This window comes from Sphaeramia orbicularis, chromosome 6 (genome assembly GCF_902148855.1).
Source record: "Sphaeramia orbicularis chromosome 6, fSphaOr1.1, whole genome shotgun sequence".
NCBI classification, from domain to species: Eukaryota; Metazoa; Chordata; class Actinopteri; order Kurtiformes; family Apogonidae; genus Sphaeramia; species Sphaeramia orbicularis.
Window position 1 is genome coordinate 54,593,937 of NC_043962.1, and position 14,225 is coordinate 54,608,161.

Consider the following 14,225-nt stretch of genomic DNA (forward strand, 5'->3'; position numbering starts at 1 on the left):
CAGACAGCTGCCTGTCAAAAGAGATAAGAAAAAAAACAGAAGAAAAAAAAAAAATACTGTAAGGCAAGAATACTGTAAATACAGCTCTTAAAAACTGTAATAAGTAACTTTTTTTAGACCATCCATGGTGGTAGAACCAACATGCTGACAAGTGTATCCCTGAACAATGTTATTCAAACATCACAAAATAAAAATTTATATGTAAAAATAAAAAAACATGCCAACAACTGCAAAGTTGGCTACTTATTGTTATTAGTGAGCTGAACTCTAAATGAAGTAATCGCCACTCTAAACACTAAGTATTTAGATTTTTTCTCCATGCAAGTAACTGTTACTTCATAAATACAAGTCATAAGTGCATATTTTTGATCAGGGCAACTACTGGATTTTACAGTGTAGAAAATGTGCCTAAAACATGAATAATATCAGAACAGTTTACTTTTTCAGTCCATCACCGTACATGTTTCTAATTTGTTTTAAATTTTAGGTCCATAAATGCCATATTTACACTAGGCCTTATCTGTGGTACTTCTGTTCAGAGGTAGAGTGGCTAATTGAGCGATTCCTGATGTCAGTCTGGTCAGTTGGATGGGAAAAATCATTTGGACTCTTATCTGTCACTTCTTCTTCTTGCATTCATTCTCCATTCATTCAACAGCGCCGCCCCTACATCACAGTAGACTAGATGGGTTCTACCATCTCAGGGAATTCCTCCCTCCCAAATGTTTAAGTTGGTTTGGCCCACAAGTCTTTTCTGGAGCGGTAAAATAAATATAGCAACAGAAGAGTGTGAAGTCATTCATCCTCAATCTGTTTAAAACATAGACTAATTCAAAGTGGTTCACAGACGACACTGGTCAACAGTGAAGTTGACAAAAATTCAGTCAGCGTGCACATGTTCTGGGACTGCAACCTTTTAACAAGTTATTGGAGCTCAGTTCACTCTTTCATTCAATCAGTCCTGGATTTACAATTTGATTTAAGCAGCAGTCTGTTATTTATTAAATGACACATAGAAGTTACAGTTAGATCATAAAAAATGCAGGATACTAATTTTGATCACTTACTTCGCAAAGAAATGCATACTTTTATTTTGGAAGAATGACTCCCCTCCATCTTTTAAGATTTTCCATGATCAACTGTCTTCTTTTTTACCTTTAGAGAAACTGACTTAGGATAAATATAATCGGGGCCATCTCTTTAATGAATTTTAGTTGCCTTTACTTTCTGGTATGGAGAAAGTTTGAGTTTATAGATCATGAATACTGTCCTGTTACTGCTATTTATGTCACAGCATGCATCATTATGCTCATGCTTATGTTCTTACCCTTATTAATGTTATTGTGATGATGATGATGATGATTTTTATTTATGTTTTTTTTATTATTATTATTATTATTTTTTTTTTTTTTCTATTATTATTTTCTATTATCTTTTTTTTTTTTCTTTAGACATGTATATTTTTGGCTGTTACACAGAAAGTTTGCCAGTGTAATAAAAAGCAGTGTCAAAGTATTTTAATTCTTTCGGAGTTATTCCAACAATGGACAGAGTAAAATTTAACAAGATAACTTCCAGTGTTGGTGAAAATAATTGGAGTTAACAGGTTTTACACTGTCAATTTATTATTTTTTTTTATATTTATTATTTATTTTCAGTGTTAAAGTAAATCGACTCTCTCAAAGTTAATTCAACACCGATAAGAGCAAGATACCTTTCAGTGTAAAAAAAAAAAAGACTCTGTAAAGCCCCGCCCACCAACCTCCGTGTTCAAACTGAGTGAGAAGTTGGACTATGGCATCGGCATCTTTCTCACATCGGAAAACTGCGGTAATTTTGTGTAAGTAAACTATTGCTTTTGTTATTTCATCCAAGCAGAATCTGTGTGCAAGAATAAAGTTACGTCATCATTGTCAATGTTGGGTATGTGTTTTCAAATACCGAATTTCAAGTGGATAACATGATATCGGGTCAGTGGCTTTCATTTTACATGTCATTTTATGTTTACTTTTAATTGCAGTATTTCATTTTTACTTAGAATAAATTGGGAACAGAAATAATGTTATCTTTTTTTGGCCCCTGCAGACACTGGGACTGTAGTACATCATACGTAACACTGGTAGGAGGCAGTTCAAAATCAACACTCTTTGGAATAATTTATTTATCAACATGTAGTGTTAAGTAGGTTTAACACTGGAAAAGTTATTTCTTAACACTTAACTCTTCAGTGTTGAATGTGAATAACACTATGGGTGTTACTTCTCACATAGTGTAAAACTTGATTGACACTAATTAGTGTAGTGTAGTGTAAAATATTAACTCTTACTAGAGTAAAGTTGACTCTGGAAATGTAACTCTATGTTCAGTGTAAATTTTACACTTTGTAGATAGGGACCATATGTTCACTGAGGTAGTGTTAAAATTAACTCTTTAAGTGTTATATAAACACTGGCGATTTTACTGTGTACTTTTGAGTGTGTTTAGTTGGTTTATTCCTTTAGGGATGGGAGGTGGGAAGAATGCACAAAGGAGAACTGTAAAAAGTAAGACCCAGTATCACTATGTATATACTGCATCTGGAGGATTTTCTTTTGTGAAATAACAAGATATTAAAAAAAATAAAAAAATTAAATCGGACTTGAATCCTACTTGTGATGGTTGTGAAGCTGAACCGACCACACTGTCTCATATGCTCTGGTTTTGTTCAAAACTGAAAAAACTTTTGGCAGTCTATATTTAAATTTCTTTCTGATGTAACAGGGTCTCATATTGAATCTGAGGCAACAATTGCAATATTTGGCATCCCATCACATTCTTTTCATTTTAACCAAAAACCTAAAAATCAAATTGCCTTCACCACTCTTCTAGCTCGTAGACGAATACTACTAAAATGGAAAGATAAACAACCTCCAACATTTACATCTTGGTTTCTGGATCTTTCACATCATTTAACATTGGAAAAAATCAGATATTCTATAAGAGGACGTGCCAATATGTTTTCAGTACCTGTAACCTGTTCTGAATCATATAAAAAAGGTAGAGCCCTCACTTATTCCACAGTAGTTTTATTATTACAAGTCTGTGGCTAATATCTGTGTTCCTTATTTATTTATGTATTATACTTATTGTCAATTATCTTTTTTTTTTTTTTTTGGTTCAACAGGGTGGGAATGTTCATGGGTTTGGGTTAAAAAAACAAAACAAAACAATGACTGCATTATATTTTTCTGTGACTCAAAAACACTGAACAATTATAGTGTGACGTGTCAGTGGGTGGTGATGGAGGGAAGGATGAGCCCAGGTGGAGCCCAGAAGGCCAGGGGAAAGAAAAGTGAAGCAACTGAAGAGTCGAGTGTAAACCTGGCAGATTTACCTACCAGCACCGTGCCCCCCCCGCCATTGAAAATATGCAGAAAAAAACTCCTGCCCTGACTGGAAATCAAACCCTCATCTTTCCCATTGTGGTCTGAAGTTCTACCTGTTGAGCTACACCTCCACTGGCTGAAAGTTGACCTATCTGCTACCTGAGTGTCTTGGTACTTTTTGGGATGTGAAGTTTACATCTAAGCTTTAAGGTCGACTGTAATGCACAGTATGTTATGTAAACAGGAACATGACAATTCCTGCCACCCCCTCCCACCCCTCCCCCTTTCATTTTTTTCTGGATCTGTCACTACCTAACAGTAGAACACACCTCTGTTGGGAAGAAAAATGCAATTTTAATTTCAAATTATTTTAATTTCAATGTATTACTCCTGTACGTAGGTAAATTTTCATCTTTATCATATTTTTACCATATAAATCTTCATCTGATTTAAATTTGAATTAAACATATTGTTGAAATAAAGTGTTTTCGGTTAACTTACCAACACCATACCTGAACTTATACCCAGTACAAAGGCATTAGTACAGTTCCATTTGGCCTACTTAGTTTATTATGTATTTACTAGCGTTGCACATGAATCTCAAATCAAACATGGCCAATGCACATTCACTGCACATGATGATTACAACTTTCTTTTTCAGACAACAGACCAACATATCCGTCTGTTTCTATACTCACTTGACATTTAATATAATTAAGGATGGGAATCAAGAACCGGTTCTTTTTGAGAACCGGATCCCAGTAGCTCGATTCCTTGGAATCGTTTGCCTGCCTGTTTAATGATTCTGCTTATCGAGTCCGCCTTCGTTGCACATGCGCGATGACGCCACACGTACGCTGTGTTGTTTTGGTCAGAATGTAGCCAACATGGTGTTGAGACAGAAACGGTCTAAACAGACGACACCAGGTCCAAACAAACGACACCAGGTCCAAACAGACGACACCAGGTCCAAACAGACGACACCAGGTCCAAACAAACGACACCAGGTCCAAACAGACGACACCAGGTCCAAACAGACGACACCAGGTCCAAACAGACGACACCAGGTCCACTGGAACACTGTCAAAGCTTCCATTTCTTCTAAAGGGTGGAACCCCTCCAATCTGCTCAAACATTTGTCCACAGCATGGGATTCATTTACAGGAATGTCACGTATTTGATTCACTACTTAGCAGCGCTAGTGAATCTAACGGCAGAGTGAACACCAGGACGTCACCCGGGCACAGTTCCGGTTCCGGTGCGGGCAACAAACGTCGTACCTCCTCAAATACAAGTTTCTGAAGGTAGGGGAAAGGAAATGAGGTGCACAACAACAGGAGAGTTGAACTGGTTCCATGTAGTGGAAATGCAGCAGTAGAGGAATTAGTAAAGCATCTTAAGTTTCACTTTCACTGCCCCCCCCCCAGTGTCATCTGTTCTTCTTATTTGTACGTACTGTATATGGTATATTTTCTGTGCAGAGATGGAAATATAAAAGACAGTAAATGCAAACACACCCGTTTGTACTCTTTTATTCCCTCACCCAATGAGAATCGATAAAGAATCGGATCAATAAGCAAAATCAATAATGGAATCAGTATCGTTAAATTTTTATCGTTTCCCATGCCTAAATATATTACTATTATAAATGAAGGTGCTTCCTATTTGTTAGTGCCCCTTTTCCCTGTTTCCCTGCTTTCTGTCAGCTGGATGTTATTGTGCCATCTGCCCCAGTGTCACATCAGGTCGTCTCTAAATCAGCCCAGTTGCGTTAACCTAAAGATGGCAGAACTGCCCCTTCCTCTGCCACCATTTCCCTGTTTGTCATCGCCTCCCACTCCGCTTTGCAGCCAAAATGGCAACAGTAGAGGGTTAGAAGTGTCCAACATTTCACACCGTTATGAGTCCACCATCTGGGTATCCATTACTTTTTATTTCCTCACCCCCCAAAAGGGGAGTCAAAGGGTATTGTTTTTGGTTCGTTTTGTTTGTTTCTTTGTTTGTTTGTTAACACTTTAGCAGCAAAACCATTGGTTGAATTCATACCAAAGTGGCTTTGGAGATTGCCAGTGACCCAGAATAGATGCCACTACATTTTGGGAAACATAGGTTAAAGTTCAGATTTTTTAAAATCTTTCCATTTATGTGAAATGGGGTGAGGGGCGGGGTTTATTGCGCCTGGTGCCACTTCTTGTAACTTGTGCACACAAAACAAGTGTAAATACAAAGAACTCAAATATAGACACAATGAGATCTTTTTTTTGTTTTTGTTTTTTTTGGGGTTTTTTTTTAGTTAAATAGAATAGATGCTACAGATGCTACTCCAACTTTTTTTTTTTTTTTGAAGGGGGGCCAGGGGTTTACCCTTGTGTCCTTGTCAGAATTACTACCCTCTGGATACCTTCATGGCAAAAAGTTACATGCACCAAAAAACTGCTATGAAATTGTCATATATCAGCTTTTTTTTTTTTTTTATAACAACAAACAAATCTCTCTTGGGGCCCCTGATGGTCATATGGCTCCATAATATCACTCCAAAATTTCAGAATTTCATGCATCTGCCCTCAATGGGAAAATGGTTGAATGCGGTGGAATACAGTAAAAATGTCAAAGATCACTACTCTTCAAAAGGAAATGCTGACATTAGAGAATGCATGATTCTATACTGTAAAGGCAGTGAGATTTAAAAAATCTGGTTTTAACAGAAGTCAATGAGACGTTCGAAGGCGTTCAAAGGGAGTGAGTGACACCACATAAAAACTACTGATGCAATCAAATCAGTTTTCATGCTAATCTTTGTCATATCCAAGACTCTAATCACCATCAACGCCCTGTGCCCCTACTATTTATAATATGGAAAATAGGTAATATTTGGCAGGGTTTTATTGTAAGAAATAATTCATACAATACAATCATACAATACAATAATAATTCATAATTCAAAATTAATGAATTAAACTGGTGTTTAAAGGATTAAAATGCTACTAATGATTGAAAGTTTGGCAGTTTTGAGTGAGTTTGAAGAAATTTATGAAGAAAAGGCAAAATAATATTGACATTTGACTGTATAATGATTTAATAGCAGTTTGTGTGTGTGTGTGTGTGTGTGTGTGTGTATGTGTGCGTGCGTGTGTAACCGATGGTGTCAGACTCTGCGTTGTGTTTTTCAAGGATGAGACCTGCACGTATAACTTTAGAGGCAGTCTCCATTTTTTGTTTTTTCGGCTCTTGACAAAAGTGGCATAAAACACAGAAACCTCCAGTCAGCGACCTCCATAAAAAACAAGCTCCTACACAAACCAAATGATACAGAAATGTGTTTCAGCACCTCATACAGTTTGAATTAGCCAGTTCATTTAAAAATTAAATTAGCAGAGGCTAAACCAAAACTCGTGAACCGTTCCTACCCTCACCTATGGTCATGAGCTTTGGGTCATGACCAAAAGGACAAGATCCCGGATACAAGCGGTCGAAATGAGTTTCCTCCGCAGGGTTTCTGGGCGCACCCTTAGGGATAGGGTGAGGAGCTCAGTCACCAGGGAGGAGCTCGGAGTAGAGCCGCTGCTCCTCCGCGTTGAGAGGGGCCAGCTGAGGTGGCTCGGGCATCTGTTTCGGATGCCTCCTGGACGCCTCCCTGGGGAGGTGTTCCGGGCATGTCCCACCGGGAGGAGACCTCGGGGAAGACCCAGGACACGTTGGAGAGACTATGTCTGACCACAATGAACATTTGACAGATAAACAGAACCACAGTGCTGCAGTTTCATACTCAGTTTGTTAGGTCTTTTATGGATTGGGATTGTCTCTCTCAACTCACCATATATTATTATTATTATTATTATTTTTATTTATTTATTTATTTTTAATCAATTACTAGAAATTTCAGGGGACCCCATTTTTTTGGGCTAAAATTAATTTGTTTTTTGATCATGCAATAGTTTGTTATGTTATGTTGCAAATAAACATTCATTTTAGACATTGTCATAACCCGGCTCTAGGCCATGACAAAAAGATGGGAGAAGTACACAGTGCTAACTTAATACAAAATATTTATTAAAGTATAACGCAAAATAACCAAAGTTTACAATAAATATGAGGTGTGTAAGTCAGTAGTATCAGTGGTGTGCATGTGGATGCGTGGATAGTATAGGTGTAAGGTTGTGTGGCTGAAAGAAACAAAAAGTAAATCAAACAAAAGGTGCTGGTCGGCAGGGGAGAGAGGGAGGGAGGGAGGGAGAGGGAGAGAGAGAGAGAGAGAGAGAGAGAGAGAGAGCCACGCTGGATCTGGCCCTTTTAAGGTCCTCAGGAACACCGGGCCCAGGTGCTCCCAATCACTGTGATGTCTCAGCTTCATCCTCAAGAGAGAACACAGAATGACATCACTACCAAGTACACTCTCAGACACCTAAGCAGGGGCCGTCACAACATTTAGACACTATAATGTACATTTTTATTTGTAAGTTTAAAATTTTTTTAAAATAAATTATTAGAAATTTCAGGTGACCCCAGATATTCAAAACAAGACATTTTATTTGCTAAAATTAATTTGTTTTTGATCCTGTAATACTTTGCTCTAATATGTTGCAAATAAAAGTTAATTTTAGGCAACATTTAGGCTATATAATGTAAATTTTTATTCGTAAGTTTAAATTTTTTATCAATTACTAGAATTTCAGGCGACCCCATTTGAATTCCAGGTGACCCCATGTGGGGTCCCGACCCCAAGGTTGAAAACCACTGGGTTAAGAGCATCCAGGTGTTGGTGTAGTTGGTCAAGATGCTGTTCATTGTGGTCGACCGAAGGAGTGAGGGGACACGAGATGCCCCCAGAGCCTGGAAATAACACTAATCAGAGCAGGGACTGTGACACTGTGAGTAAATCTAAGTCTGTCTTTTGTTTCACTCTATCTCAACATGTGGTGGAACTCTTGGTAACAGGCGCCCATTATTCACCAGTGACAGCCTTACCTGTGACAGTAAGCAGCTCCGACACGGCCTGTCCCCCTCGCTGCCGTCGCTGAAGGCTTCAGTAATGCCGTCCATATGTGAGGCCTAATTACTTTCTCTGCTGGCCCCTGCAACAAGGTCACACTTGTTATGCCACTATCCCATCCACACAATCAGATTTCTCACAAAGGGAGCTAATCTCATTCTTTCACAAGCCATTATCTTGATCGGACTGGCTTTTTACACAATTTGCAACGCTGTCCAGATGAGAGAATGACTTTCCTTTAGCAGGAGTGAAGATGCTCATCAGCATCCCACTGAGAAGTTTCAAACTGTCAGCCAACATCCACCAACTCCAAATTGGAGTTAAATTGAAGAGGCGTCCGGCTGGAGAAAGGCCAAGACAAGCAGGCCCCAGCATCACCGCAGCAGCAGATGTCGATGAAGGCTTTTAATGGACTTGAATTAATTCACGCAGGGTGTAATTTGTCCTGTGGATGTGGGAGGCATACTAAAGCTGAACTTTTCCAGGGTCATGTGAGTCATTATATTGATAGACATCTGCTGAAGCAGCCTGCAAATTTGCAAAAGCTGACAGATCTGCTCTGATTTGGAGATAATGATAAATTGCATTCCCATGACTGTTGTGAAGCTGGAGTTGTGTCCTCACAGAAAATCGGCCACTTCTGTTCAGACACAAAAGTATTTGACAAGTACTGTACTTTCCAGGCTATAAGCCGCACCTGAATATAAGCCGCACCCACCAAATTTTAAAAGAAAAACATATTTGTACATATATAGGCCGTTCTGACTATAAGCAGCAGGTGCGCACGTTGTAACAGGAGACATTTACACAGACAGATGGTAAACAGAAAGATTATTTAAATATTTATAAATTATTGTAATATCATCCTCTGTATTTAGCATTTTTTAGTATAAATCATGTCTTTTCCTGTATTTAATTTCCTATATTTAATTAAGATATTCATGAAAATTTTGAGTAAATTCAAAGGTTATCATATAAAAATAGAGAAAACTGAAGAAAAAGTGACTTTTTCATCAAAATCTGTCATTAACTGAACATAAACCCAGTGTGTCCATCCACTCTCATTGATCCAACTCCATGGGTTTTACTGGTGAATCAATGTTGTAGAAATATATATGATATAAAGCCACGCACAATCAAAATATGTGCAAATTACAGATATACTGTATGTAAGGGTAGAATTTTAACTCATAAAGACCCAGCACTATTTTTATATCAGCTCCTAAATGATTTTTTTTATGACTTACCTTTCTTACTTAAGTGATTTATATCCATTTATTTGTAATAGTACCTGCTGTATTTTGTATTATATCAGTATGAATACAATATTTTCCTGTATTTAATATACTAATCATCTAAATCCAGCCAAATCCGGCCCGCCAAAGGGTCCAGTCCGGCCCTTGGGGTGAATTTATGAAATGCAAAAATTACACTAAGATATGAACAATCCTTTTAGTTCAGGTTCCACACTCAGACCAATTCAGTCTCAAGTGGGTCAAATTGGTAAAATACTATCATAATAACATTTAAATAATGACAATTCCAAATTGTTCTCTTTGTAAATGTAAATATTTTCATGTACTTACACTAAAACAAAATATAATTTCACAAAAAATGTGAATAACCTGAACAAATATGAACAACCTGAAATGTCTTAAGAGAAGTAAATACAATTATACCAATATTCTGCCTGTTATTAAATGTTTTGTGTATTTGCAGATCCACTGTGATCTGTACGTTATAATGTACATGTGTAAATGATAAACTGAGGCAGAATATTGTTAAAGTTACACTTATTTTTTCAGTTTGTTCATGTTATTCACACTGTCTGAAAGGATAGTTCATAGCTGTAAACCTGTTCATAATGTAATTTGACTCTTTTTGCTCTAAAACATAGAGAAAAATTTGGAGTTGACATTATTTATACATTATTATATTTTTATTTTACTGGTTCGGTCCACTGCAGATCAAATTTAGCCGAATGTGGAACTGAACTAAAATGAGTTTGACAGCCCTGATCTAAATGTTCTTTAAAGCTCAGATTAAAATAGAGATTTATAATATCAAAAACACACAAAACTGAAGAAAAAGTGACTTTTTGAGTAAAATCTCTCATTATCTGAACATAAACCCAGTGTGTCCATCCACTGTCATTGATCCAACTCCATGGGTTTTACTGGTCAATCAATGTTGTAGAAGATGACGGTGTTTCCACGGTAACTACGGAGCCTCTGAACGTTCAAATGGATCATATCTGATGACCATGAAAAGATGAAGAACTGTATTTTACACCAATTATTGACATGGATTGATAGGATTAGTGGCTCAACAGTTAGTAACAGTTTAGATCAGTAGGTGGTTTTGGTCGGTGGTGGATGTTTGGGTCTTTAAGGGTTAAAGAAAGGAGAAGCTCCTGCATCAGTTCAGGGTTAAAGAACTTATCGCAGCTGAAACATACTGTATTATTCACTGCAGTAAAAATCCAATAGAAGGACATGAACAATTTATTCAAAAGTCAATCCAGTGTGTAGAATTCTGTGTTTACATGTTGTGTTACAGTAAGTTGGTCTTGAGTGTATTTTTACTTGGTCTAAACAAACAAACAAATAAATAAATAGATCACTCAATCAATCTTTTCCTTTGGGTTAATTTTCTCTTTTTTCCAGTTCTTGCCTGACCTTCCCATAGGCTGCTCCGCTCTCATTACTTTCTGACTCTCACTCCTGTATCATATGAATCTTTAATATTTACAAAAGCTTCTGCTCTGGGCTCAGTTTTACACTACACTGGCCTTGGTCTTAACTCTTCAACGTCTTTGCTTTGATACACCCGGGTTTTGGTCATGACTTAGTCCCAGTTTAGGTGGTCTTGATGTTAGAGTTTCTCTTCAACAGGCTTTGGTCTAAATTTAAGTCACGGTTTCAAGATTCTGTGCATGTTTTTGCTCGTGATGGGGCCAAGGTTATTATCGTTAACGAAATCTAAGGAAATGACGAAAACTAGAATTGTTTAAACATTTTCGTTAACTGAAATAAATAAAAACTATACAGGGTGGGGAAGCAAAATTTACAATATTTTGAGGCAGGGATTGAAAGACAGTGTATGACCAATTAGTTTATTGAAAGTCATGAGAATTTATTTGCCACAACAAAATGTACATAATAGAAAATGTTTTTATTCTATGTGTCCTCCTTCTTTCTCAATAACTGCCTTCACACGCTTCCTGAAACTTGCGCAAGTGTTCCTCAAATACTGGGGTGACAACTTCTCCCATTCTTCTTTAATAGTATCTTCCAGACTTTCTCGTAATAGTTTTGCTCATAGTCATTCTCTTCTTTCCATTCTAAACAGTCTTTATGGACACTCCAACTATTTTGGAAATCTCCTTTGGTGTGACGAGTGCATTCAGCAAATCACACACTCTTTGACGTTTGCTTTCCTGATTACTCATATGGGCAAAAGTTTCTGAAAAGGTATGGATAATAGTGTTAGGTATGATTATGACATCAATATATGTTTGGGTTCAAAACAACTGACGTAGTGTCTGCTGAGAAAAAACAACTAAATGTTCATTGTAAATTTTGCTTCCCCACCCTGTAATTAAAAGAAAAAAATGATAACTAACTGAAACTGTATTGTGTGCTTACAAAACTAACTAAAACGGATAAAAATTATGGATAAAAATTCCCTTCGTTTTCGTCTTTGTCAGCGTCGGATTGATGTGAAATCAATTTACTTCCCTCAAGTAATTTTAGCTACTGGCACCATATGATATTTAACCTGTTAAACCCTGACCATATTTTCAGGGGAAACACGCCTAAACAGACATACCCAAAGTAAATGAAGAATCCCTTCACAATAATAAGGTTCCTATGGATGTTCTTGGTGTCTATGGACATTTACAGACCTCACAGAATCTATTCCCATTGTCTAAAATATTGTATCTATTACTCTGCCTGAGTAAACTGTAACAAACTAAAAGAGAAATTAGAATTTTTTATCCTCACCTGTTTTTTTTTTCAGCTGGGTTGACGATGATATGCATAAATTAATTGTTTGTCGGAGATTTTTAATACTGTATATTTCACCCCACAAAGATTAAAAATCATGTTTGAACATTAAAGTTTGCACTAAAATACACTTTTGATGTACTTTTATTAATATTAGGGTCTAAACATTGACCAAAAGTTGAAAAAAACATCCATTGTCCTGATTTATTATATTTTTATAGTACAGTCTACTCTCGTTAAACCGCCCGCCGTTATACCGCCATTTTCGCTCACCGCCGACTGAAACCATTGCACAAAAATCCCCAATGCATTATTCCATTAGCTACCGCCATTTCCGCCTATCGCCATCCGCCAGCCCAGTTCCATGCACAAACAACACTTATACCACTGATTTCCCGACCGTTATACCACCAGCGTGATTGCCATCGAGTACACATAAATTTTAACAATGCACTGAAACAAACGCGCCAGACGCTGATCGCGACAAGCTACGAGTAGGTCTACGGAACGGCCATCGTTCATTTATCGCAGAACACTCAGTAGGTCAGGATGTCGGGAAGAGGACGTGGGATTAAGCCAAAGCCTCAAGATGATGGGGTGTCATTTCCCGACACGGTATAATAATGCTTAAAATGTTTCCCCACTTTAAATGATCCCTTACAACATAACAGAATCAAGATTTATTTAGAAACGCAATTAGAACGGGTTAACGGAGGCAGCATAGACATCATATAGTAAAGACATGCACATTATGGACGCAACCCGTTGTAACGCCATTTTCGCTATACCGCCAATTTGGCCGTGAACGGAAGTTGGCGGTATAACAAGAGTAGACTGTAGATGAATATTAATATAATTTTTTCGGCTCGCGGGTGGGCTGATAGGGCCAAAGGGGTTTTAACGGTCCGTCACTTGTGTTCACTTGTGGTTTCCAGTCGTCTTCTGGTCCCCACTCTACCTGGAAACATGGAGACTAAAGTTGGGAGAAAGCAGCAGAGTCCTGTCTGGGATTTATTTGAATTCAATGATGAAGAAGAGAAAAGATATAAAGAAACTAAAACTAAACTAAAACTAAGCATTTACAACACAGGTGTCAAACATGTGGCCAGGGGCCCAAATCCGGCTCGCCAAAGGGTCCAGTCTGGCCCCTGGGATGAATTTGTCAAATGCAAAAATTACACTAAGATATGAACAATCCTTTTAGTTCAGGTTCCACATTCAGACCAGTTTAATCTCAAGTGGGCAGGACCAGTCAAATACTATCATAATAACACATAAATAATGACAACTCTAAATTGTTCCCTTTGTGAATAAAAATATTTTCATGTATTTACTCTAAAATAAAGTATAATTTCACAAAAAAATCTGAATAACGTGAACAAATATGAACAACCTGAAATGTCTTAAGAGAAGTAAGTGCAACTTTAACAATATTCTGCCTGTTACTAAATGTTTTTGTGCTTTTGTAGATCCACTGTGATCCTAAAGTTCTAATGTACATGTGTAAATAATAAATTGAGGCAGAATATTGTTAAAATTGCACATATTTTTTCAGTTTGTTCATGTTATTCACACTGTCTGAAAGGATAGTTTGTAGATGTAAACCTTTTCATAATGTAATTTTACTTTTTTCACTCTTAAACATAGAGAAAAGTTTGGAGGTGACATTATTTATATATTATTATGTTATTATTTTACTGGTTCAGCCCACTTCAGATCAAATTTAGCTGAATGTGGAACTGAACTAAAATGAGTTTGACACCTCTGATTTAGAAAATAATGAAAACTAATAAAAACTCGCAAACTTGCTCTGAAAACTAATTAAAACTAACTGAATTAGAGAGAAAAAAGTCAAAACTA

General features: G+C 37.1%; 1 long non-coding RNA gene across 1 annotated transcript in view; it reads right to left on the reverse strand.

The window, feature by feature from the left end:
- Positions 1-8,415: 8,415 nt before the first annotated feature.
- Positions 8,416-14,225, reverse strand: part of LOC115421485 (uncharacterized) — a 31,211-nt gene continuing 25,401 nt past the window's right edge. The window contains exon 5 of the long non-coding RNA XR_003935686.1: positions 8,416-8,427. This is a non-coding gene — a long non-coding RNA (uncharacterized LOC115421485). The remainder of the gene's footprint in view (positions 8,428-14,225) is intronic.